Source organism: Leopardus geoffroyi, chromosome B1, assembly GCF_018350155.1.
Source record: "Leopardus geoffroyi isolate Oge1 chromosome B1, O.geoffroyi_Oge1_pat1.0, whole genome shotgun sequence".
NCBI lineage: Eukaryota > Metazoa > Chordata > Mammalia > Carnivora > Felidae > Leopardus > Leopardus geoffroyi.
In genome coordinates this window covers 72,291,656-72,317,917 of record NC_059327.1, presented here as the reverse complement: position 1 = coordinate 72,317,917, position 26,262 = coordinate 72,291,656, and the positions used below count along the sequence as shown (strand labels likewise).

General features: G+C 36.9%; 1 protein-coding gene and 1 pseudogene across 3 annotated transcripts in view; one reads left to right on the top strand and one right to left on the bottom strand.

The window, feature by feature from the left end:
* Window positions 1-486: 486 nt before the first annotated feature.
* The window catches only part of LOC123591097, a 53,217-nt gene continuing 27,441 nt past the window's right edge, over window positions 487-26,262 (bottom strand). Inside the window, exons 4-6 of one of the 3 annotated variants that reach the window (XM_045464897.1) lie at window positions 19,090-19,229; window positions 4,698-5,397; window positions 487-1,915 (exon numbers count right to left, since the gene is read on the bottom strand). The gene's annotated coding sequence lies outside the window, so the exon portion shown is untranslated. Of the gene's footprint in view, window positions 1,916-4,146; window positions 5,398-19,089; window positions 19,230-26,262 lie in introns of those variants that run through there. The other 2 variants (XM_045464890.1, XM_045464904.1) reach the window with 2 other exon arrangements.
* LOC123591120 lies at window positions 19,854-21,459 on the top strand (annotated as a pseudogene).

The following is a 26,262-nucleotide window of genomic DNA, read 5'->3' as shown; positions in this document are numbered from 1 at the left end:
CAGGCCCTGAGCCATCAGCCCAGAGCCCGACGCGGGGCTCGAACTCACGGACCGCGAGATCGTGACCTGGCTGAAGTCGGACGCTTAACCGACTGCGCCACCCAGGCGCCCCAAGAGTGATGGTTTTAAAGAGCAATCATGTCATCATCTCTCTGCTTAAAACCCTGTTAGAATTTTCCTTTGCTCTTATGAAGAGCAAACCTCACAAAATAGCATACAAGGCTGTTAGTCTGCCCTCCATGACCATTCTGGTTATTCCACACCTATCTGCCCTCCTGTTCTCTGTGGTCAGTCTTGATGATCTGAGTCTTAATGACATTCCTTTGGCTTTGGGCTTTCTTCATCAAGTTAAAATTCACTCATCCTTCAGGTTCTGGCTCAAATGACACTTCCTAGCAAGTCACAATGTCATATCTTTTCTTACCCTTTCACACTTTACTTTTCATAGTATTAAATAAAGATTGCATGTATGCATTCACTTCTGTGACTTTTAAAACATGTCTCTGTTCTAGTAGATGGTAAGTCCCATAATGCAAAGGGCTATGCCTATTCAAGCTTCCCATTTCATCCCTAGAACTTAGTACCCTCCTTGTACTTAGTTGGAGCCGAAGCAATATATATTTCGTGAGCATATAAATATATAAGCAAATAAATAAATAGCAATGGAAGATTATCTGGCTAGATCTACTTAGTGGAAAATGAAATGCAGGAATAATAGAGTGTTGTAGGGTTGCCTAACCCTAGGAATCAATTAGACCAACTTTAATTCCAGATTACCCCAGTGTAAGTGGCAATTCCAGAATGAACCTTTTTCTTATTGAAGTCCCGCTTAAACATTAAACTCATTTTTTTCATATTATGACTGCCTCTGCTTTCCAAATACTGTTTTGTTTCTAGCTCACTTGTGCATAGCATTTCTAGTATAAAGAAAAGTTAGAATGATTGATTTTTATGTCTCATAATTAATTTTTCAATAAACAGGCTAGTCCTAGGAAAGGTATGAACTTTACAGGCATATCATTTATACAAAATAATCTACCATAGTTTCCATATTTATCTTATCCCCAAACACCACCTTTGTTGCAATGTTATGAGAACCATTATTTCCAAAGTCAAATCTAGCTTGCCTCATGCCTCACACGTTTGCAACAGTTTTCTTTTCAAATTTTTATTTAAAAAATGTGTTGTATCTTGAAAAGAAACCAAAGACTCAGCAAACTTTCACAAAACAGAATTTCTACAATTGTTGCTGCAGAGGAATAAATAGTGTGTTTTTACTCGTGAGCCACTGTTGTTCTTAGGACCTTCATTCCCCTTTTGATTACATTTGCCAGATTTAGAATCCTGCTGTTTGGGTCTATAAGCAAAATGCTGCTTTTATGCAAAAGATTGTTGGGTGTTGGGTAGATGAGGTGCCTGAAAGTCGATAGGTCTGGGAAGTGATGTCTGAGAAGCCTTATGATGTCCCTCTGGCTGGGAGTGCCAAGGAGTACTGCCACTTTCCTGTTCTGGAAGCATGTTTCCATTAGGGATATGAAGTACTGAATTGAGAGTAGAGACGCATAATTTCCAATCCCGCCTTGTGACCCGCAGGACACTAGCACCACATTTTGGTGACTTAATGAAGGCGAAATCACATTACGTGACATTTTAATGCTTTGCTCAAACTGAGTAATTTGGTAATACCTACCAAAATTTAACAAGCAAATACTCTTTGTTTCCGTATCTAAGAATGTATTGATGATCAAGGATATTCACGATAGCGTTGTCAACAGAAGGAAATAAAATGGACTCACCCAAACCCCCTAAAAGCAACTGGTTTAGTCCTTTTACCTCCACTCAGAGGGAGGGCACTTTGTGGGCTGTGTCTGCTCTTCCAAGGCAACATTCTCTCTGGTCAGCTGTTCCAAGGTCTCTATTGGGGAAGAAGTTATTAGAAAGCCCTTTTGGGTCTCACATTAAGCTAAGTCCTTGTGTTTTTCATCAGCGTTAAACCTGGTTCTTGTGTTCTCCATCTGGTGACTCTTGTCACATCTCAATTGGTTCAGAAGTCTGGTGAGGAAGAGTCATGCTCTTTATTAGATCCTGTCAAAACCCCAAAGCATTGATATGCAGTGATCCTCGAGATATAAAATTAAGTGAAAAAAAAAAAAAAAAAAAAGGTGTAGAGCAGTGGGTATAATTTGTGCTAAATAGAAGGATTTACATATATTTTGTTATATTCATTTAATATTTCTGAAAGTTTATACTGTGGGTGCTCCTAAGGAGAATTTTCAGGCAAAGGCAAAGGAAAAGAGAATGGCTTATTTTTCACTGTATACCCTATAATCTTTTTGTCATTCTAAAACTGTGTGTGTATGTAACTTTTTCAGAAAAGGCACCTTAAAATATAAAAACTTAAATAAATGCATTCTAATTTATTTGAGCACAATCTGTTCTTTGGAAGCAACAGGATTAATAATACTACTAGAGATCACTGATTGAGAAATCTGCTGTGTCAGGCTCTTTGCTAAGCCTTATGATTGCTGTCTCATTTCATAGTCCTATCAGCCCTATTGGGCAGATATAAATTGGAGATGAGGAACTTGGGCCCAGAAAGGTGATTTATACAAGGTCACACCATATGTATTAGAGCAAAAGTGTAGACTTAACCTGTGTCATTCCAAGGTCCATGGTTACTTCATTCTATCACACTGGAGTTCAGCCTTATAACTCATTTCATTTATTCACCCCGGAAAAAATGTATTTTGACCTGTTCTTTACTAGGATCTAAAAGAGATACAATTTTTGTCAATTATTGACATACAACTTGCATACAATAAAGTGCCAAATTTTTAATATGATGGTGAATGAACTTTCAATCAATGATTACACTGGTGTATGAAATGTATACACCTGTGTAATCATCTCCCAGGTAAAATACAGAAAACATCAAGCATTGCTGAAGGCAGAAGCCTCCCTTCTGCCTCTTCTCAGACTATCTCCTCTTGGAAAGGTACACATTATTCTGACTACTATACCCACAGATTAGATTTGTCTGTTTGAAAATTTCATGTTAAATGAATCACGCAGTATATACTGTCTTGTACATAGTTTCTTTTGTTCAACATTACGTCTGTTAGATTCATTTAAGTTGTTGAATGATACCTATTTTTTTTTCATTGCTGGGTAGTATTCCATATACACACACACACACACACACACACACACACACACACGTATATGTACGTATATACATGTATATATGTGTATATATATGTGTGTATATACGTATATATACGTATATATATGTGTATATACGTGTATATAGATATATAATATTCTCCAGAATATTTATTTATATTTCTCCAATTTACTATAGATGGGTTTTTCCAGTTTTTAGTTATAAACAGAACTGTTATGAATATTTTTCTATATTTTTGATGCAAATACTTATTACTGTTGGGTGTATATGTAGGAATATTGTTACTGAGTCATAGTGTATATTTGTATTCAGCTTTGGTACACACCATAGACTGAATGTTTGTGTCCCCATCAAATTAGTATGTTGAAACCCTACCCCTCAACGTGATGGTATCGGGAGGTGGGGCCTTTGGGAAGTCATCAGGATTAGATGGGTTGTGAGTCATGAATGGTGGGGAATATACTAATTTATATCCCCACCAGCTATGTATACAAGTTCCATTTGTTCCATATTCTGAGCAGTATTCAGCAGTATTATTCTGGAGAATGTGTGGGAACATCTCTTTTTCTTATGTAGCTTTACATTATTTTGCATTGTTTTACAACTTTATTCAAGTTATATTTATATAGTATACAACAACCCATTTGTAAGTGCATAGTTCAATGATTTTCAGTCAATTGTGTTGCAACAATCTCAATAACTCAATTTTATTATTTTTTTTAAAAATTTTTTTTTTCAACGTTTATTTATTTTTTTTGGGGACAGAGAGAGACAGAGCATGAACGGGGGAGGGGCAGAGAGAGAGGGAGACACAGAATCAGAAGCAGGCTCCAGGCTCTGAGCCATCAGCCCAAAGCCTGACCCAGAGCCTGACGCGGGGCTCGAACTCACAGACCGCGAGATCGTGACCTGGCTGAAGTCGGACACTTAACCGACTGCGCCACCCAGGCGCCCCTCAATAACTCAATTTTAGAACTCTTCTATAATCCCCCAAATTTCCTTCATACCTGTATGCGATCGATCCTTTCTCTTTCCTCAAATTCAGAAAAGCACTGATCAGCTTCCCGTCTTTATAATTTGGTCTTTCTCAAAACTGCATGTAAATGGATTCATGCAATTTGTAGTATTTTGTGTCTGTCTTCTTTCACTTATCATAATGCTTGGAAGCTTTGTACCATAATATGGAGGTTCATCTATATTATTTTGTGTATCAGTAGTTTCTTTTTATTGCTGAGTAGTATTCTTTTGTATGCATACACCACATTTTATCTATTCACCAGTTGATGGGCATTTGGATTATTTCCAAATTTTGGCAATTAAAAATAATGCTGCCGTGAACATTCACGTACAAGTCTGTGTGGAAATAGGTTTTTATCTACTCCTAGATCACTAGGAGTAGAATTACCTGGTTGCGTGGCATAATTTTTTTTATATTGCTGCATAAAAAATCACCAGAAACAGCAGTCATTTATTTCCTCACAGTTCGGTAGGTCAAAAGTCTAGACTGGCTTACTTGGGTTCTCTGCTTAGGGTCTCTCATAAGATTAGAGTCACGTTGAAGGTCGGCTGGGCTCCTACTTGAAGCTGGAGAATTCCATCCAAACTCATTCAGATTGTTGGCAAAATTTAGTTCCTTTCTGTTGTAGCACCGAGGTCTCTGTTCCTTGTTGGCTGTGAGCCAGAAACTGCTGTCAAGTTCTAGAGATAATCAACATTCTTTGTCAGGTGGCTCCTTCCATCTTCCACCCAGAAATGGCATATCACTCTTCTTTTGTTTCAGATCTCTGTGAAATTCCCTTATTCCGTCAGTTGGAAAAAATGCTCTGTTTTTAAAGTGCTAATGTGATTAGCTTGAGTGGACCTATACAACCTCCCTTTAAACTTCAAAGTCAACTGGTTAGTAACCTTAACTATATCTGCAAAATCTCTTTTGACATATAGCCTGCTGTAGACTTAGTGGGTACTCCCAAAATTCATTTGTTGAAACCCTAAAGCCCAAAGTGAGGTTGAGAGTTAATTCTTTAAGAGTTAATTAGTTCAGAAGGGTAGAACCACTGGATGGGATTAGTGCTCTTATGAGAGACACAAGAGAGCTTACTTTCTGTGCTCTCTCTGCCGTGTGAGGATATAATGTTCATCTGCAAACCAGGAAGAATGATCTCAGCAGGCACTGACTCTGCTGATACCTTGCTTGAATTTGGATTCTCCAGCCTCTAGAACCAATACAAATACATTTCTGTTATTCAAGATATTTCAGTCTATGGTATTTCTTTCTTATAGCAGCCCAAACTGACTAAGACATAACCTAACATAAACAAGTGTGATATTTCCTTATATTCACGGTCCTGGGGATTTGGGGAAGAAAATCTTGGGGGACTCATTTTGAAATCTGCATACCTCATATGGCCATGCATGTTTACATTAAAAAAACAATGGAGCACCTGGGTGGCTCAGTTGGTTAAGCGTCAGACTTCAGCTCAGGTCATGATCTCACGGTTCATGGGTTTGAGCCCCATGTTGGGCTCTGTGCCGACAGCTCAGAGCCTGGAGCCTCTCTTTCTGCCCCATGCTCTGTGTGTGTGTCTCTCTCTCAAAAATAAACAAATGTTAAAACAACAACAACAACAACACTAACAAGTGCCATACTGTTTTCTAAAGTAGCTGTAGTATTTTACAGCAGTCATACCACTAATTTATAAGGATTCCAGATTTTCCATATCCTTATGACAATTTCATCTTGTCATTTTTATGCCCATTATGTTATGTATATATGAATGTATAATGTGGTGTATCATTGTATCTTGACTTTTACTATGGATAATGATGCCGAACTTCTTTTCATATGCTTCATATTTTTTGGTAAAATGCCTATTTAAATATTTTGCCCATTTAAAAATGGTTATTTTTCTTCTTAGTCATAAGAGTACTTTATATTTCTGAATATAAGTCATTATCAGAAAAATTATGTAAATATACCCTATGATTCTAGCTTATATTTTCACTTTCTTGATAATTATTTAAAAAAAATTTTTTTAATGTTTATTTATTTTTGAGACAGAGAGAGACAGAGCATGAATGGGGGAGGGTCAGAGAGAGAGGGAGACACAGAATCTGAAGCAGGCTCCAGGCTCTGAGCTGTCAGCACAGAGCCTGACGCAGGGCTCGAACTCATGGACTGTGAGATCATGACCTGAGCCGAAGTCGGACGCTTAACCGACTGAGCCACCCAGGTGCCCCAATAATTATTTTAAGGAAGAAAATGTTTAAATTTTGATAGAACCCAATTTATGTCTTTTTCTTTTATGGATCATGCTTTTGATATCAAATGTAAGTAATCTTTGCCTAACCAAAGGACACAAAGATGTTCTAGTTTTATACTTTTAAAACTTGCATTTAGGACTTTGATCCATTTTGAATTAGTTTTTGTATATTATATGAAGTATGGGTCTCTACTAATTTTCTATTGCTGCCTAACAGATTAACACAAATTTAGGAGCTTAAAACAACACATACTTATTGTCTCATAGTTTTGTTGGGGCCATTTTGGGCACAGGGTAGCTGCATTCTCTGCCCAGAATCTCACAAGGCCACAATCAAGATGCCAACTGGGCCACGTTCTTATCTGGAGGCTTAATTAGGGAAAGATGCATTTCCAACCTCATTCAAGTTGTTGGCAGAATTCATTTCCTATGGCTATGTGACCAAAGGCACTGGCTTTCTTCTGGATGTCTGCTGGAACCTGACCCCAGGTCCTAGAGACCACTCACAGTTCCTTGCCATGTAAGCCTCCTCATTATGGCTGAATACTTCATCAAGTTAGCAAGGAGATTCTCACTCAAGCCTGCTAGGAGAGTCTTACACAATACAATGTAATTACGGGCATCATTTCCCATAACTTCTGCTACATATAACATTACCTAATTAAGGAGTGACATCCCATCACTTTTGACACTTCTTATTAGTCACAAATCATAGGTTCCAGCAGCACTTGAGGGGAGAGGATTACACAAAAGCATGGACACAATACAGTGGAAATATTGGCGGTCATCCTAAGGTTTATCCAACACAGAGTCTAAGTTGATATTTGTTTCTTGGTTGCACCCTTTGTTGCAAAGACTATCCTTTCCTTATTGGTTTATAGTGGCAAATTGTTGAAAATCAGTGGATCATAAATATTATAAGGGTTAATTCTTGGACTCTCAATACTGTTCCTTTGAGCTATATGTCTATGTTTATTCCAGTACCAAAGTTTTAGCCCTCCAATTTTGTTTTTCTTTTTCAAGATTGTTTGAGTTATTCTGAGTTATTTTCATTACCATGTATGTGTTAGGACAGATTGTAAATTTTTCCAGAAAAATATTATTCTGGGATTTCAACAGGGATTGTATTGAAATACAGATGAAATTTAGGGTGAATTGCTATATTAATATTTTGAATTTTCTAATCCACGAACATGGGTGTCTCTCTTATATTTATATCTTCTTTAATTTTCTCCACATTTTTTTTGTAATTTTCAGAGTACAGGCCCTGAATTTATTTTATTAAATGTACTCCTATATTATTCTTTTTGATGCTATTGCAAAAGTCATCATTTTCTTAATATTGTTTTCATACTATTAATTGCTTAAATAAAGAAATACAAGGGATTTTTGTGCATTGGTTTTATATTCTGTGACCTTGCTAATCTTGCTTATTAATTCTATTATTATTTCTGTGTTTACATATAAGATCGCATTGTCAGTGAATGAAGACAATTTTACTTTTCCTTTTGAAATTCTAATGATTTTTTATTTCATTTTATTGGCCTGTTATACCATGTAAAATACCCAGTTAACTATAAGTGGTGAAACTGGGCATATTGATTTATTTCTGACTTTTGGGGGAACAGCATTAATTCTTTCACTATTATGTATGATCTTAGGTGCAAATTTTTCATAGATCCCTTATCAAGTTGTGGAAATTTTCTTCTATTCATAGTTTCTTCAGAATTTTTTTCTTGAAATTATGTTGGATATTTTCAAATACTTTTTTTGGATTTATATATAAAAACAATAGTTTTGTTTTATTTTTCATTCTATAATATGGTATATTAACTGATTTTGGATTTTAAGCTAATTTTGCTTTTCTGGAATAAGTTCCTCTTGGACTTCTTTATATATGTTGCAGCAAACACTCTTTGCTAATATTTTGTTAAGGTGTTTTGCGTTAAATTAATGATGCACATTTGTAATTTTTTTTACTTGTGATATCTTTTTTTGGATTTGGTGTCAGGGTGGATGGCCTAATAATATTACTTGAAAATAGTTCTTTTTTTATATTCTGAAAAAAAAATGTGTATGGTTAACATTTTTTTTCCTTAAATGTTTGATAAAATTCACCAGTGAATCCATCTGGATCTGGGTTTTTCTTTGTGAAAATATTTTAAATTACTTAATTCAATTTGCTCATTTCATATATGTTTATTCAAAACTTCTATTTCTACTTGAAAGATCTTTTTTGTGTCTTTGTAGTTATTTATCCATTTTACCTAAATGGTCTAATATGTTGTCATAAATTTGTTTGTAATACTCTATTATAATCCTTTAGTTGCTTTAGAATCTGTAGTGGTGCTTCCTATTTCATTTCTGCTTTTGGTAATTTGTAGCTCCTTTAATTTCTCTTTTGGCTAATTTACATAAAAGTTTATCAATTTTTTAGATGTAAATTTTTTTAATGTTTATTTATTTTGAGAAAGAGAGAGTGTGTGCACATGGGAGTGGGGGAGGGGCAGAGAAAGAGGGAGAGAGAGAATCTTGAGGTGTTCTATGCTCAGCACAGAGCCCAATGCAGGGCTCAATCTCACAACCATGAGATCATGACCTGAGCCGAAATCAAGAGTCAGACGCTTAACGTACTGAGCCAACCATATGCCCCAATTTTGTAGATTTTTAAAACCTAGCTTTGTTTTTATTTTTTTCCTAGTTTTTAAATTTTCTGTTTCATTGATTTCTGGTCTGATATTTATTTCCTTTCTGCCACTTTGGGTTAGATTTACTCTTTTTTTCCTGGGTTCTTAGAATGAATCAGGATTATGGGTTTTAGATCTTTCTTCCCTTCCTATATAAACATTCAAAGCCATAATTTTCTTTCTAATCACTGCTCTAGTTCCATCCAATAAATTTTTATGTCATATTTTATTTTCAGTCAGTTGATTATGTTTTCCCTTTCTTTTTGACTTCTTATTTAGCCTATAAAGTATTTAGAAGAGTACTGTTTAATTACTAATACTTGATGTATTTCCAATTTTCTTTCTGTTGCCAATTTCTAATTTGATTCAGTTGTAGTCAGAGAACTTACACTGCATGATTTCAGTCTTTTCAAATGTATTTAAGCTTGTTTTATGCCCTCACATATTGTCTATAATGGAGAATGTTCTATGTGCACAAAACAAATGTATTCTGTTTTCTGTGGGGTAGAATGTTCCATATATGTTCCATATATGTCAGTTTGATCAAGCTGGTTGATAATGCTGTTCAAGGGTTGTGTATCCTTACTGATTTTCTGTCTAGTTGTTATGCCATTTCCTCAAAAGAGAGTATTAACTTTCCAGGTGTAAACTTGAATTATATATTCCTCTTTTTAATTTGTCATTTTTTTGCTTTATGCATTTTAGGACTCTGTTTTCATATATATATATATATATATATATATATTTCATATATATATATTTCATATATATATTTCATATATATATATTTCATATATATATATTTCATATATATATTTCATATATATATTTCATATATATATATATATATATAGCCATTTATAATGGCTATACCTTCCTGACATACTGCCCTATTGCCATTTTTATTATGAAATAGGTCTCTTTCATCTTTTCATATTTCTTGTTTTAAAGTTTTGCTTTATATTAATGTAGCCACTCCATTTCTCTTATGGCTAATGTTTCCATGGTAAATATTTTTCCATCTTTTCTTTTCAACTTATTAGTCTTTGATTCTAAATTCTTCGAATGATGACTAAATTCTTAGCATTGTGTTCTCAGAAAATGGAATAACATCCATTTATGGTTATTCTTCACTCTTGAAATTTCAACAAATAAATGGCCATTTCTTTGGAATTTTTTAGACATGGAACTACTGAAAGGGATAGAAGGACACTAGGTAGAAAACATAAATAAATTCCCCAAATTTGGGGCAGGCAAATTTCATAAAGCTTGGAGAAGACTAAGTATATCTAAAAGTAAAAAATGCTAAAATACTTAGTATAAATGTAGTTAAATAGTAGTAGTTTGCATGACTAATTAAAGGAGACCAGACCTATAAAGCCATTATATTCATTCATAATGTAGGAATTTTTGTATGTTTTATTTACAGCTATATCCCCTTCACCCAGAACTGTGTTTGGTCCAGGAAAGATTCTCAATATATGTGTTTTGGATGAATGAAGGCTGCCCCCAAAGAAACATTTTATAAGAAGAAACTATAGGAGTAAAACCAAGAATAAACATTAGTGAATTGTTAGAGGGATGCTCAAACACTAGTAAGGTGATTCTTATAAAAAGTTGGAAAGCTACACAAAGAGTTCTGATCTCCAGTGAAAGGAAAGAAAAATCACACTATTTGGGACCAGTGGGTATTGACAACAAAGATTAAACAGAATACTAGAATTATAGTTAACACACATGTGTTCTAATCCTTGTTTTTTTCTTTTTTCCTTTCCTTTCTTTTCACTTGGACAAATCAACCTAATTGTTGAAATGTAGAGACTGAACAACCATGTTTATGGTTTCCTCTGCTTTTCACATTGAAATATTTCTTAAATGGAATATGACTTTTGCCTTTTCTGCAGAAGGGAATTATTTTCAATAGAAAAAAAAGATAGAATGAACATTTCCATGGAAATACAGTACATATGAAAATCACTTAAGATGCAGCCTACAAATGCAAATATCCAGAATCCATTGCCCGTTCCATATATTGATTCACTAGGTTTCAGATGGTACCCAGAAATCTACACTTTTACTGATCAGTCTAGATTATTTTGATGTAGGTGCCCTGAGGGTTAGACGTTTATAAAGTATAACCTTGGTTAAGAACCAAGTTCAGCCAAGGGTTGGGGAAGAGGCTATCCAAGAGCATCTAGATGCTCCAAACTAAGACTCTTCCAGCTGAGGAATATAGAAGGAGAAATTAGTGGAACATATATTATTATGGAAATATTTATTGTAAATTATAAATTTAAATATTTAAAATTACTATGAATACTTTATATTATTATTATTGGAGATCATAGAAAATATAAGAGGAGTATTAAAAGTTGGTGAACTTATATTAGGGCAAAATGATGTACACATAATAAAAGCTATTACATGAAATAATATATTTTGGTAGCTCCCTGGGTAGAATTAAAATTTTTTTAATGTTTGCTTATTTTTGAGAGACAGAGACAGAAAATGAGCAGGGGAGGGTCAGAGAGAGAGCGAGACACGGAATCCAAAGCATGCTCCAGGCTGGGCGGTCAGCACAGAGCCTGACACAGGGCTCACCCACAAGCTGTGAGATCATGACCTGAGCAGAAGTCCGATACGTAACCAACTGAGCCACCCAGGCTCCCCTCCATGGGTAGAATTGATCAAATATACAAAGAGAGAGATTTTATCTTTGAAAAATAACTTCTTGAATATCAAAAATGTTTATATAGGTAAAAATTCAGGAATCGTTTTGACTTCAAGGATGGTTTCCGGTTATACACCAGAGATCTCTATTCTCAATTCTGTTCTCTGTAGCATTATTTATTAGTCATAAATGATAGGCATTACTATAATATTTGGAAATATTAGCCTGAGTATTTTCATCTGATACCTCCAGTTTTTCTCCTACCCAGTCAGCTGAGTGAGTAATCCTGTATTCGTTGCTATACGGAAGGAATGTAGAACAGGGAAAAAGTATTCTTTATTGGCTCCTGAGTTTAAAGTTTAGGTCTTACAGTATTCTAACAAGATAATGCATTTGTTTAAGTACATAGAAAACATGAATTCTGGCATCTAAGATAAAGGTTCTGGTTGGAGAAGGAGAATTGGGTGAGAAATAGCGATGTGAGTTTTGATGATGGTAGCTTCCTCATAAATGGTGCCTGGGCCCTGACTTCATGCCCCACCAGGATGACTGGAGGGAGATATGGCAGTGGGGAACTGTGTGCCGTCTCCTGGATACAGTGGATATCAATAGAGTAGCTATAACAGCCTCTTGTGTCTAGACAGATAGAAATTCCATGGAATCTTACCCCAGACTCCACGAGCTCCGTATTTGCAACAGAGCCACAGTTTGAACTGTGTGCAGGGTCCAGTGTGTCACAGAAAAAGAAGTGGATCTGAAGGGAACTTTTAGAAGGGAACAAAGTATAACATGGCAGGACCTGCATGTAACAAGACCTAAGTTGTCATGAGCATGAGAAGGGCTCAACAGATTCCAACATGGTCAGATGACAACCTGAGATACATTCTTTCCTGCCAATCACCCACCATCTGCCTCATATCTCACTGGCATCATTCGAACCTTCCTGGAATTTAAAGGCAATTCTAGATAGTGTCAACTGGGTAATGTCAACTAGATAATGTCAATGTCAATTACAAAGATGCAATTTTTCCATTTGGAGGAGAGGGTCAACTTAAGTTGGGTGATAAAACCAATAAAGAGGCTCACATTGGCTCCACTGTATATGTATACAGTGTATGTATATGAAAGTTAGGTATATGATGTATATGAAAGTTAGGAAAATAACAAAACCATGTGAGATTGTAAATGTGTGGGTGTTTGGCACACGATCCAAAAAGTAATAAATAGTTGGAACTATGGGTCAAAGCCATCAAGATGATATGTTATGGGGATAATGTGAGCATAATATAAATATTCGAGTAGAGCCTGAGAGCTTAGCTGCAGAGAGTATAGTTAAGAGCTCCAATGAACATTATAATGCATTAATAAAATTATAATGACTAAAGAAAAGGATGGCCCTAATCAACTGCATTGGAAGGATAGTAGTGAAGTGTACGTGTGTGTGTGTGTGTGTGTGTGTGTGTGTGTGTGGTGGTGGTGGTCATTCTTTGTAATGTAATTTACTTTAAACTGGTTTGAGTTCAGAGAAATGTAATAAATGGAAAATGTTTAACTGGGTCCTGTATTCTATGAATAATATGACCCTATACTATATTTCTGATTAGCTCAGGGCAGTTCCATTAACACCTGTTGTCTTAGTAATTTGCAGGTTTTACATAAAGCAATTGGAAGAATGGAGACTTGTTTTTATCTGTAGATAAGAATTGGTCCAATGGGGAAAAGATACTGACTCATTAGGTGGCTGTCTTCAAACAATAAGGGCTATCACATGCAAGAGGAATTAAACTTTTCTCTGGTGCCAGTGGGTAGAATTAAGACCACTTAGAAAATATCCAAGAAGAGGTATTTTCACTTTGAAAAGAGAACTTTTTATATATCAAAACTCTCTGAAGATAAGGAGGCTTCCCCAAATTGAAGTGTTTCCTGTCACTGGTAGGGAAATAAAAAGACCAAATGGTTTCAGTAATGATATTGCAGAGAGAATCATATATTGAATGGTGGGGTCAAATGAAGTTTTGATCTTTCCCCAAACTGATATTTTTATAGTATTTAGGTTTAGAATCATGTGGGCAATCAGAAAAGGATTTGAAGAATAGAGAGAGAATGATTGTCAGAAACCATTATAGGTTACAAACGGAGTTTCTAGAATACAAACTGTTGAAAAACCTTAAGTATTTTCATGTTCTCATTTGTTATAAGCCAAATATATTATTTCCTGTGCTGCTCCTTCTACCAAATAATATAAAAATCTTGCCAGTACACTTTGCATAAAATAAATCATCTGAAATGGGGAAATTTTGATTTCTATAAGCCAACTGGCATCCTCTAGCAGAAAACACAGCCACTCTCTGGAATTGCAGAGCACCAGTGAAAGACGGCCCCTAGGCACTGCCTGCCTGTGAACAGTAGAATGAGAACACGGAAAATCTAGCAGTTTCTGTTGCCTTTACATATGTATCTACTAGCATGCTTTCAGGAACACGTAACAGAAGATCCAACTGAACAACAGAGATACTGGGGCGCCTGGGTGGCTCAGTCGGTTGAGCTTCTGACTTCGACTCAGGTCATGATCCCATGGTCTGTGAGTTTGAGCCCTGCATCAAGCTCTGTGTGGAGCCTACTTCAGATTCTGTGTCTCCCTCTCTCTCTGATCCTCCCCCATTCATGCTCTGTCTCTCTGTCTCAAAAATAAATAAACATTAAACAAATGTTTTTTAAATAAAAAAATAAACAACAGAGATACTATGTGGCACAGCAGGAAGCCCAGAATAAGGCAGTTACAGGTGTTGTGGATTCAGTGGTTAAGGCTGTCCAGAAACCAGGTTGAATTCTCTCTGTGATTCTTTTTGGTTTTCCCTTCATAGCTGAACAACGTGAACAACCGTATAAACTGGATGAAGCTGCACAGATATTAGATATTGTTCTCACATTATAATGTCCAAAGGCAAAGAAGAGTAATATCTGTCTTATGTTGCTTACTAAGACAAAGTAAACCTTCCCAGAAGCCCCACAGCAGATTAATGCAACAGCAGACAAGTCATTGGATAGTACTGCAAATGCGCTCGTGGCAAGAAAAAAAAAATTACTTGTAAAGGAAATGGAATCACTGGGAGTGGCCAGGTACACAACGGATATTCAGTGTCTGATCTGATTCAGTGTTCTCTCAGCAAGGAAGAAAAGTGATGGGAACCAGATGGACTGTGGCTAGGTAACTAACAAAGTCTGCTACAACCCTCTTGTGCCAGGTTTCAATGCCCGCTTTAATATGAAAATGGCTATTGTATTAGGTTCCTAGGGCTGCCATAACAAAGTACCATGGGGATGCTTGGAAGGGAGGCTTAAAGCAACAGCAATTGATTGTCTCACATTTCTGGAAACTAGAAGTTTGAAATCACGGTGTGGACGGGTTCATGCTGTCTCTAAAACCTACGGGAGAATCCTTCATGGTGTTTTCCTAACTTCTGGTGTAGATACATCATTCCAATCACTGCCTGCGTTATCACGTGACTGTCTTTTCCCTGTATAAACACCTTCTTAATAAAAACACCAGTCATATTAGATTAGGGCCCCCCTTAATGATTTCATCTTAATTGCATCTACAAAGACTCTATTTCCAAAAAAAGTCATATTCATAAGTGCCTGGAGTGAAGACTGCAACATACCTTTTTTTTATGTTTATTTACTTATTTTTGAGACAGAGAGAGAGAAAAAAAGAGAGAGAGAAAAACGGGCAAGGGGCAGAGAAAGAGGGGAGACAGAGAATCCTAAGAGACAGAATCTGTACTGGCAGTACAGAGCCCAATGCAGGGTTTGAATTCACAAACCATGAGACCATGACCTGAGCCAAAATCAAGAGTCAGATGCTCAACCAACTGAGTCATCCAGTCGCCTCTCAACACATCTTTTTGGTAAGACACAATTCAACATCTATGTTGTGATGCTCTTTTAGGGATCCAAAAGCTGTAAGGTTGCTTCTTCTGAGTCTTCCTATATGAAACAAGGTCTAAAGTTTCCATTCAATGAGACAGCATGCTACAATATATTAGAAAGAGCACCCAAACAAGATTTGAAGACTTTCATACTATTTGGGTCATCATAAGAAAGTCACTTATTTTCTCTGAACCTGTCAGTTTCCTCGCCATGTCAGAACTTCCCAATATGATACTCTGACCCAAAGACATTACTTATCTGGTCTCTGAGGAGCTCTCCATGCAGATGATCATCTGATCATAAGTTGTAGGACTTCATGATCTTCCCTCTATTAAAGCAGGTTCTATGAGGCAATGTGGCATTCTCATTTTCTATAATACAAAACATCTTCCCTTGATGAGAAATTTGCAGTTTGAGGTGTTGGTGGTTTAATAAGAGAAACATAGGGGCGCCTGGGTGGCTCAGTCGGTTAAACATCTGACTTTGGCTCAGGTCATGATCTCACAGTTCGCTAATTCAAGTCCTGAGTCGGGCTCTGTGCTGCCAGCTCAGAGTCTGGAACCTGCTTCAGATTCTGTGTCTCCCTCTCTCTCTGCCCCAGTCCTGCTTGTGCTCTGCCTCTCTGTCTCTCAAAAATGAATAAACATTTAAAAAGTTTAAAAAAATAAGAGAAGCATAATTATTGGCGGAGATATTAAATTATGAGAATAGGAAAGTATAGAGGCAAATAAAGTCAAGTTATTGAAGATGGAATTTGTGAAGAAAAATACCCTGACCTCCAGTTACAGGAGCAGGATGGTTTAGAAGAAAAGGGGGTTTCTTGAATTCCATTGGCCTCTTTAACAAAGTTTGAAGAGTCCAATTGTATGAGTAGACAAGCCTAACACAGAACCAACTGAGATGAGATGGCATAAAGTTAAGGGAATGGACACTACATGTATGAGATCGCTTATCCTTATACATTCTAGGAGAGTCACAAGGATTTAAAGAGGCTCAGGAAAAAATAGTGAGAGTTGGCTCTGATGCTGGGTCGGACACACACTCATGCTTTAGTGACTATAGTAATTAATATTTATGTCTGCCTGCTACCTTTTTCTCACCTTTCTCTAATTGAACATACCTCCCTGTCCTCAGGAGTATATCTATAATATAGCTGAAACTATCATATTCCCTTACTCTGGTACACTGGATTGTTTCTTGTTTTTTTTCAATGCAACATCATCCCCTTGGGCAGGAAACAGGCTAATAAACCTGGTTGGTCTTCGAGGAGGGCATAGACCACAAGTATCTACTTTAGATTTGGCTGAGGAGGATAACGGACAAAGAATAAACTCCTAGAGGGTTGGGCCAGCCAACGCACAAAACAATGGAGAAAGACTTACAGAGAGCAGGATCAGTGTCTATTCAAGGTCCGGTTATTTCTGCTATAATATGACATATATGTTGTTAAAATTCACTGCACTATGCAAAATCATGCTACAAAAACTATAGAGCTTATGGGGAAAATGAGGCTAGGGGCATAACACTCAAAAACTGTCAGTTACATATAAAAATAAAAAGGAGCATAAGAAAAATGGCAGCACAGTTTTATATATACTAAATGGTTAAGGAATCCATAGATATTATAGTAAGTTCATCACTTTACCCTGAAAAAAACCCAAAGTATGCTTGTCTTAAGGGGGCATTGGAAGGCGTATAGCTTGTGAGTTACTGTGAAGTGGTAGAAGAGGGTTATCTGAAATTGGCTAGAACATTCTAATGCCAGATGGGGATGGATGTGGTTTATAACATGCAGTGAATGGTGCTAGCTGGTAGATGTTTAGAGATGTGTGTATGTGCTTGTGTTTGTGTATTTCTACTCATTTTACTTCAGCTAGCTCGTTTTCTGTGTTCGTCCAGTGTTTTTTCTGGACTCAGATTGCACATAAGTAAACACGAATTTAGTGTTATGTTCTACTTGTTTCCTAACACATCAGTCCTTTTGGAACACTCATATTTTTAAAACCAGGATTATAGTGGATTGGGTTATATTTCTAGAATAAAGCCCATTGTCTGTCCATCTAAAGGTGTTTCACGGCAATATATTTTAGTAAAACCTTTTGTGTTTGATAATCTAACAGTGTTTAAAAAACTGATTTTCACCCCAAGTTTGTGTGAAAGCCACAAAACCAATAAATTGGACACATATTCTGAGATCCCATTTTATATTGTGTGACCCTGCTATTGATATACCTCTTGCTTCAGTAAAAGTAGGGCTTGGAGCGCTGGCTGAGTATTCTATAGAGCCAGCTTAAATCAAGATTTATAATGCGGTTGCTGTGTGTTTAAAATGCATCTTTGTGCTAAATCACTTTCTCTCCGAGGGAAAATAAATTAATCACAGAACAGAAAAAGGAGAAAAGAAATCAATTGTTAGTTGGCATAGTCAAAGATCAGTTAAGCATTTCGCTTACAATGCTGATTTCCACACATTTCTAAATCAACTAGAAAAATCCTCCTTAGGGTGAATATTGCAAATATTGAATTTTGGTGTTTTGTTTCATTTTTTTTTCATTTAATTTTCTTTGTAAATATTATTCTTTAGGGGCGCCTGGGTGGCGCAGTCGGTTAAGCGGCCGACTTCAGCCAGGTCACGATCTCGCGGTCCGGGAGTTCGAGCCCCGCATCAGGCTCTGGGCTGATGGCTCAGAGCCTGGAGCCTGTTTCCGATTCTGTGTCTCCCTCTGTCTCTGCCCCTCCCCCGTTCATGCTCTGTCTCTCTCTGTCCCAAAAATAAATAAACGTTGAAAAAAAAAATTAAAAAAAAAATAAATAAATATTATTCTTTAAATAATTTACAAACATAATATTTTTGTTTTCTTCATTCTGTCTCAGAAAAGTGGCAACCCCAAATAAAATGTGTATTCATCTCCTAGGGCTCGCACAATAAAATACCACAAACTAGGTAAATGAACAGAAATGTTTTCCTCACAGATCTGGAGACTAGAAGTCCAAGATCAAAGTGTCGGGAGAGTTAGTTTCTTCTGAGGTCTCTTTTCTTGGCTTAAAGATGGTCATTTTCTCCCAGTGTCTTTACATGGTCCTTCCCCTGTGCGTGTCGGTGCCCTAATGACTTCTTATAAGGACGCCGGTCATATCGGATTAGGCCTCCCCATATGACATTATTTTACCTCAGTTACTTCTTTAAAGGACCTATTTACAAACATAGTTACGTTCTCAGGTACTGGGGGTTAGAATTTCAACATCTGAATTTTGAGAGGACACAATTCAGCCATAACAACACGTCGAAGTGAACAACATGGATAGGTTAAGTATGAAGTGGACTTAGAGGGGCTTGGGTCCCAGTTCTTTACTCACCAACTCTGTGATTTGGGGTAGTTATCTAATATTTCCAAATTGTAGTGATTCTGATGGAGCAGGGGATCTCTCCCAATTCCCAGAAAACAGTCATCCACGTGTGAGGTTCTCATCCTCCTTCCCACACTATTCCTTTCAGTCTGAAAACCAACACAGTCAATACAGAGAAAGGCAAATGTCTTACTGGAAAGTTTAGAGTAAATTTATTTTTAAAATTTTTTAAATTAATTTTTTTTTCATGTTTATGTTTTGAGAGAGAAACAGGGCACAAGGGGGAGAAGAGCAGAGAGAGAGGGAAACGCAGAATCCAAAGCAGGCTGCAGGCTCTGAGCTGTCAGCACAGAGCCCGACGCAGGGCTCGAATTCACAAACCCTGAGATCATGGCCTGAGCAGAAGTTGGATGCTCAACTGACCAAGCCACCCAGGCGCCCCTAGTTTAGAGTAAATTTAAAAGAGTTACAACTTAAGGAGAAAGAAATTAAAATCCTATTTTGCACTTTCCCTTGAATCTCAAGAAGGAAAGCACTTAAATATTTGTGTCCTTTCAAAGAAGGGTATGCCCCATAACACTTTTCTTTATTTCTGTCTTTTTTAAAAAAAAAAATTCTTATGTTGATTTATTTTTGAGAGCCGAAGAGACAGAGCACGAGCAAGGGAGGGGCAGAGAGCGCAGGAGACACAGAGTATGAAGCAGGCTCCAGGCTCCGAGCTGTCAGCACATAGCCCAACACGGGGCTCAAACTCATGGACTGCAAGGTCATGACCTGAGCTGAAGTTGGCATCTTAACCGACTGAGCCACCTGGTGCCTCTCTAAACTTCTGTCTTTACACTCAGCCTTAAGTTCATGTACTTTGTCCACCAATTCCTCCTTCTTCATTGCCTTCTGCTCTTGTCTGAAGCTCCTTTGCATTGCAAAATTCCACTTTATCCACAAGGGTGAACCCACGCCACTCACTCTGCCATCATGCCCCAGGAATCAAGCAGATTCAGGAGCAAAACAGAACTTTAGCCATCAGTCTCTAAGCTTTGCAGAGAACTGAGGTGGAATGGAGATAGTCAGTTGGGGGATGGTTGTGGGAAGGGAAATGTTCAGCCTCATGCGCAGAGATAGACGCTGATTCTTTCAGATAGCCTACTAGTGTGCTACCCTCAATGTGTCTATTCTCCCAAGGAGAGATATCCATTCATTTTCCCCCTGGAACCAGGACAAAACAAAACAAAACCCTACTATGAGAAGATAAGCAATGCCTCTCCAACTGCTATGCAGAAAAAATGTTTTCCTTCTTTGGATTCTTTTCTGAGGGAAGGCAGGGGGTAGCAGGAAGAAGGTGACAAGGGGAGGAGGAAGGGTCCTGCAGGAGTTGGAGTCTAATGGCTGCTATCTCTGTGGCCCTGGGAAGTGTTTCAGTTTCAATTACATTGCTAGGATTCAGAGTCAAGCAGTTTGAATAAGTGACTTCTCGCTACTTACATGTAAGTTTCGTGTAGTTTTTAGTGCAGACTAAAACTATACAGTACTTCAAGGTCTGTAAACCCTGTGTTAGGATACATTTACGTTTTTCAAATGATTACCTTTTGGCTAGAACCACTATTTCCAGTAATTCACCAAAATGACCAACGCAAAGGGAAAGGGGAGAGGTACCTGCTATATGTTCTCTAGGCCTTTTAGAAATATGGAGTTAATCCTTTGGCCACATCCATGTGAATCTACAAGAAAAGTGATATTGTGGACATCAAGGAAATGGGCACTTTTCAGAAAGGAGTGCCCCACAAATGTTACCATAGCAAAACTGGAAGAGTCTACAATGTTACCCAGCATTCTTGTTGGCATTCTTGTTGGCACTCTTGTTGGCATTCTTGTAAACAAATAAGTTAAGGGCAAGATTCTTGCCAAGAGAATGAAGGTACCTATTGAGCATATTGAGCACTCAAAGAGCCAAGAGAGCTTCCTGAAATGTGTGAAGGAAAATGATCAGAAAAAGAAGGAAGCCAAAGAGAAAGGGACTTGGGTTCAACTGAAGTGCCAGCCTGCCCCACCCCGAAAAGCACACTTTGGGAGAACCAATGGAAAGGAGCCTGAGCTGTTGGAACCCATTCCCTATACACTTATGGCATGATAAATGTAAAAAATAAATAAACCCTCAAGACTATAAAAAAATAAAAAAAAATTTCAAGTGATTAGAGATATCTTTTTCATGCCATTCTGATCCTATTCCCCCCCCCCCAACAATTTATTGGAGAGTTACTGCTTTTTAGGAAAGAATGTATTTAAATATTAAATGTCAAGTAAAAATTATTGATAACCTAAATTTTCCCTATAATTATAATCTCTGAATATTCATTTCTGATGAGAACATGTAAAGTCTAATGACAGGAAGCATTATCAAAGATACAGAAATATTTCATAATAAATAGTTCAACCTATTAGATATCCATAACAATTCTAATTGTACATACCTAATAGTTTGGCCAGAGGTCAAACTATTCAGTTCTTTGAGATGTGCACCTTCCCTGTGTGGCTGCTTGCTTCCTCAAATCCAGAAAGGAAGAGTCTCCTCTCGAGATGGATGCTATAATCTGATATAATATAATCATATACATGTAATCACATCCCTCATTACTTTTGCTACACTCCATGGGCGAGAAACAAGTTACAGTTCCCACCCACACTAAAGGGGAGCATACCATAAAAGGCCATGAACATCTTGGTGGGGATTATGGGGGTGGGGGCCACCTTTCCTCCCCAGGTACATATATATTTACATGGGCTATTTCACTTACTCTCAATAACTCTGTGACATAAGTACCATAAATGCCTTTATTTTACAGATGAGAAAATTGTGGCCCTAGAAAGATTAAATAATTTGTCCATGTATATGCATTGGAGTTTTGATTCAAGTTGCGGGATCTAAAAGTTGAGGTTGCTTGCCTTTTTTGGGTTAAGGTTTATTATTTAATAATCAATAAAAATTTCATAATAAAGTATATTGCAAAAGGGGAATGTCTTTTCAACTACTTTAGAAAGAATATATTTTAAAAGATTATTAATGTACTTACTCCGTATTATTATTATCTATTCAAATAAGTAGTAAATTCCCTCTCAAGGTTAAAAAATTCTGAGCCTGAAATGATCTTCTGTTGGATTATTTGGACTATATTGATGAAAAATACAGATTTCTAGTATTTTATTCACATATTCATATTGGTTACAAGATTGTGTATTTTAGTGATAAAGTTCTGCATGTCAAAGGTATATTTAAACCCAGATATTGAACTTAATTAAAATTTTCATTAACCTTGTTTCAGTACACTTTGAACTATTTTGTTTTAATCACATTTCTAAAAGGAAGGTGAGAGAGAGACAGAGAAAACGACCTGATCCTAAGCATTTAGTTTCTAATTAGCTGTAGGTTAGCTTTAAAGTGATGCAATGGTACACATAGGTCATTGTAATCATGAGCAGTGAATTCTTACCATGTTATCATTTAAGTTCTCTGAAATATAAAATAAATGGCAAAACCTCAGGACCCCTGGGTGGCTCAGTTGGTTGAGCATCCAAATCTTGATTTTGGCTCAGCTCATGATCTCATGGTCATGGGATCCACTCCCCATTGGGCTCTGTGCACTGAGCACGGAGGCTGCTTGAGATTCTCTTTCTCCCTCACCCTTTGCCCCTCTTCCACACACTTGTGCACATGCATATGTACTCTTTCTCTAAAACAATAAAAAAAATGCAGAAAGTGAGGCCTTAGCAGACAAATAACATTTGTTGCAAAACACCCAATTTACCAAGATACCATGCTTATTAGTGGACAGATTATAGGTGTTTTGCCCAAACAACTAAAAATGGAAAGCGATGACCACAGTCTCTAATGTTAGCTTTCACTGAGTGAGAATGCCCACCAGTACTCAGAGCCTGGGAAACATATACATTGACAGGTCAAAGTGAAGGACTGTCTATTAAATATCTTTAGGAAACTATTTCCTAAATCAACAGCCTTGGAAAAAATCAGCATTTTGTCAAGCAGTGAGTAATAACTTATGTATCCTTGAAAGTAAATCTTGGATTGGTCAAGCAATTTTCTCGGGATTACACAGCAAGTACAAAACAGAGCCAAGATTGAAACCCTGGCAATTGGACCCAGTAAAGCCTTCATCTAGTGCTTCTCAATCCTGGTGCCCATAAGAATCACCTGCATGGCTGGGGTGCCTCGGTGGCTCAATGGCTTAAGCACTTGACTCTTGATCTTGACTCAGGTCATGACCTCACAGTTGGTGAGATCGAGCCCCATGTTGGGCTCTGTGCTGACAGTGAAGAACCTGCTTGGGCTTCTCTCTCTCCTTCTCTTTCTGCCCCATCCCCATTTGCTCTCTCGCGCTCTCTCGCGCTCTCTCTCAAAAAAAAAAAAAAAAAAAAAAAAAGAAAGAAAGAAAAAGAAAAAAGAAAAAAGAATCACCTGCACAGCTTTCAAAAATTATAAATACTTTGGACATATATGAGACTAATTTAAATCACAATCCCAGGGTTTGGAGCTCAGGCATTTACATAGCTTTAAAAAGTATTTCTGGGGATTTTCAGTAAGTAACCAGGGTTGCAAAGCATGATTTTATGCTCTATTATCATCATTATATGCTTATTCATATCAGTAAATTTTAGTACCACATCAAATTCTCTCAGCTATGTCTCCTGGTTTTATTGTTTGTTTTCATTTTTTTAACTTTTATAGTTAAGAGGACATAAGTATTATGTATTTTGGGAACCATATTCATTCAGATTAAGCCACAGACACAAATTCTCATAGAAACCTATCAAACATAAATGGGTAACAAAATGTGATTTTTTAAAAATCAGTGTTATCTTAGTTTTGATTAATTTGTTTTTACCTCTTTATGTTACTTAAAAGAAGACTTCATTTTTCCTGGGGTCTGAATTCATGCCAGTAAATGGATGTTTTTCTAACCCCTGTGCTCATGTGCTTTAATAAATGTTTTAAAGCTTCACAAAACATGGATTTATACTGTTCAAATCATTTTGGGATTAGGTCCAAGTTAATCATTTGTTCAAATGTCAGTACAAGCTGCAATTTTAGGGCAACTTTAGGTAGTTCATTTATTTCCTTTCTGAGCATTAGATAACAGGGTTGTCCTCGCCTTCTTTTTTTTTCTTTTTTCAATATATGAAGTTTATTGTCAAATTGGTTTCCATACAACACCCAGTGCTCATCCCAAAAGGTGCCCTCCTCAATACCCATCAACCACCCTCCCCTCCCTCCACCCCCCATCAACCCTCAGTTTGTTCTCAGTTTTTAACAGTCTCTTATGCTTTGGCTCTCTTCCACTCTAACCTCTTTTTTTTTTTTCCTTCCCCTCCCCCATGGGTTTCTGTTAAGTTTCTCAGGATCCACATAAGAGTGAAACCATATGGTATCTGTCTTTCTCAGTATGGCTTATTTCACTTAGCATAACACTCTCCAGTTCCATCCATGTTGCTACACAGGGCCATATTTCATTCTTTCTCATTGCCACGTAGTACTCCATTGTATATATAAACCACAATTTTTTTTTATCCATTCATCAGTTGATGGACATTTAGGCTCTTTCCACAATTGGGCTATTGTTAAGAGTTATTATACACTGCTATTGTATAAGCATTGGGGTACAAGTGCCCCTATGCATCAGTACTCCTGTATCCCTTGGATAAATTCCTAGCAGTGCTATTGCTGGGTCATAGGGTAGGTCTGTTTTTAATTTTTTGAGGAACTTCCACACTGTTTTCCAGAGTGGCTGCACCAATTTGCATTCCCACCAACAGTGCAAGAGGGTTCCCATTTCTCCACATCCTCTCCAGCATCTATAGTCTCCTGATTTGTTCATTTTGGCCACTCTGACTGGTGTGAGGTGATATCTGAGTGTGGTTTTGATTTGTATTTCCCTGATGAGGAGCGACGTTGAGCATCTTTTCATGTGCCTGTTGGCCATCCGGATGTCTTCTTTAGAGAAGTGTCTATTCATGTTTTCTGCCCATTTCTTCACTGGGTTATTTGTTTTTCGGGTGTGGAGTTTGGTGAGTTCTTTATAGATTTTGGATACTAGCCCTTTGTCCGATATGTCATTTGCAAATATCTTTTCCCATTCTGTTGGTTGCCTTTTAGTTTTGTTGGTTGTTTCCTTTGCTGTGAGAAGCTTTTTATCTTCATAAGGTCCCAGTAGTTCATTTTTGCTTTTAATTCCCTTGCCTTTGGATAACAGGGTTGTCCTAGCCTTCTGATAAGAGTTTCACATTGATCTTATTCAAGAAAATCAGGTTTACGATCATGGTAATAGTGAATTTCTAGCTGTCATTGGTTTTGAAGAAACTAAGAACTAAGTTTGCCTTAATTAACTCCAGATACAAATTAACTAAAATATATATTACCAGGTACTCTGCTAAATACTTTTAACTTATTATCTTATTATTCCTCACAAATATTTTATTCTTATTTTTCAAAGGCTGCTATTTGCTTTTTATGCGTGAGAAAACCTAGCTCCCCAAGCTGGTGAGCAACAGAGCTCATATCTATCTAGACAGGGATATTTGAGATATCACACACCACACTTAAAAATATATATAGTTTTTCAAATCCCTACATTTAAATCTTTTTTAAATCTTTGGATCAAGATATGTGTAATTAAATATACAGCCTAAGAAGAATACTTTTGTCATGTAAAGCATAAAAAGAAGACTGTGGATTAAGAAAAATGCATTTTGGAAATTGAACCTATACTAACCCATTCTAAGAAAAAAGTTCTCCTTCAGCCTTAAATACCCTGAGACATAATCATAATGGAAAAGAATTTTGAGAACAACAGCAAGAGTCTGGAAGAGTCTGTTTGAGAGTGTACAATTTGGGAAGTTCAAGAGACATGAGGATATTAATGAGAACTTTCTGATATTAAGCCACTGCCATGATTTAAACGATTAATTATGATAACATGAAAATCATCCCACGATACTAAATCTAGCCATGACCGATTTTTGTTCATTATGACTATTTTATTACAAAGATATGAAATTGCACAGAACAGAACTGAGTTATTCTGAAACTATTCTCTAATAGGTAGAAAATTTAAAAATCTTTAAAAATGGAATTGGATCTTAATCTTCTACTTCTACTTAATCTTTCTAATGAGA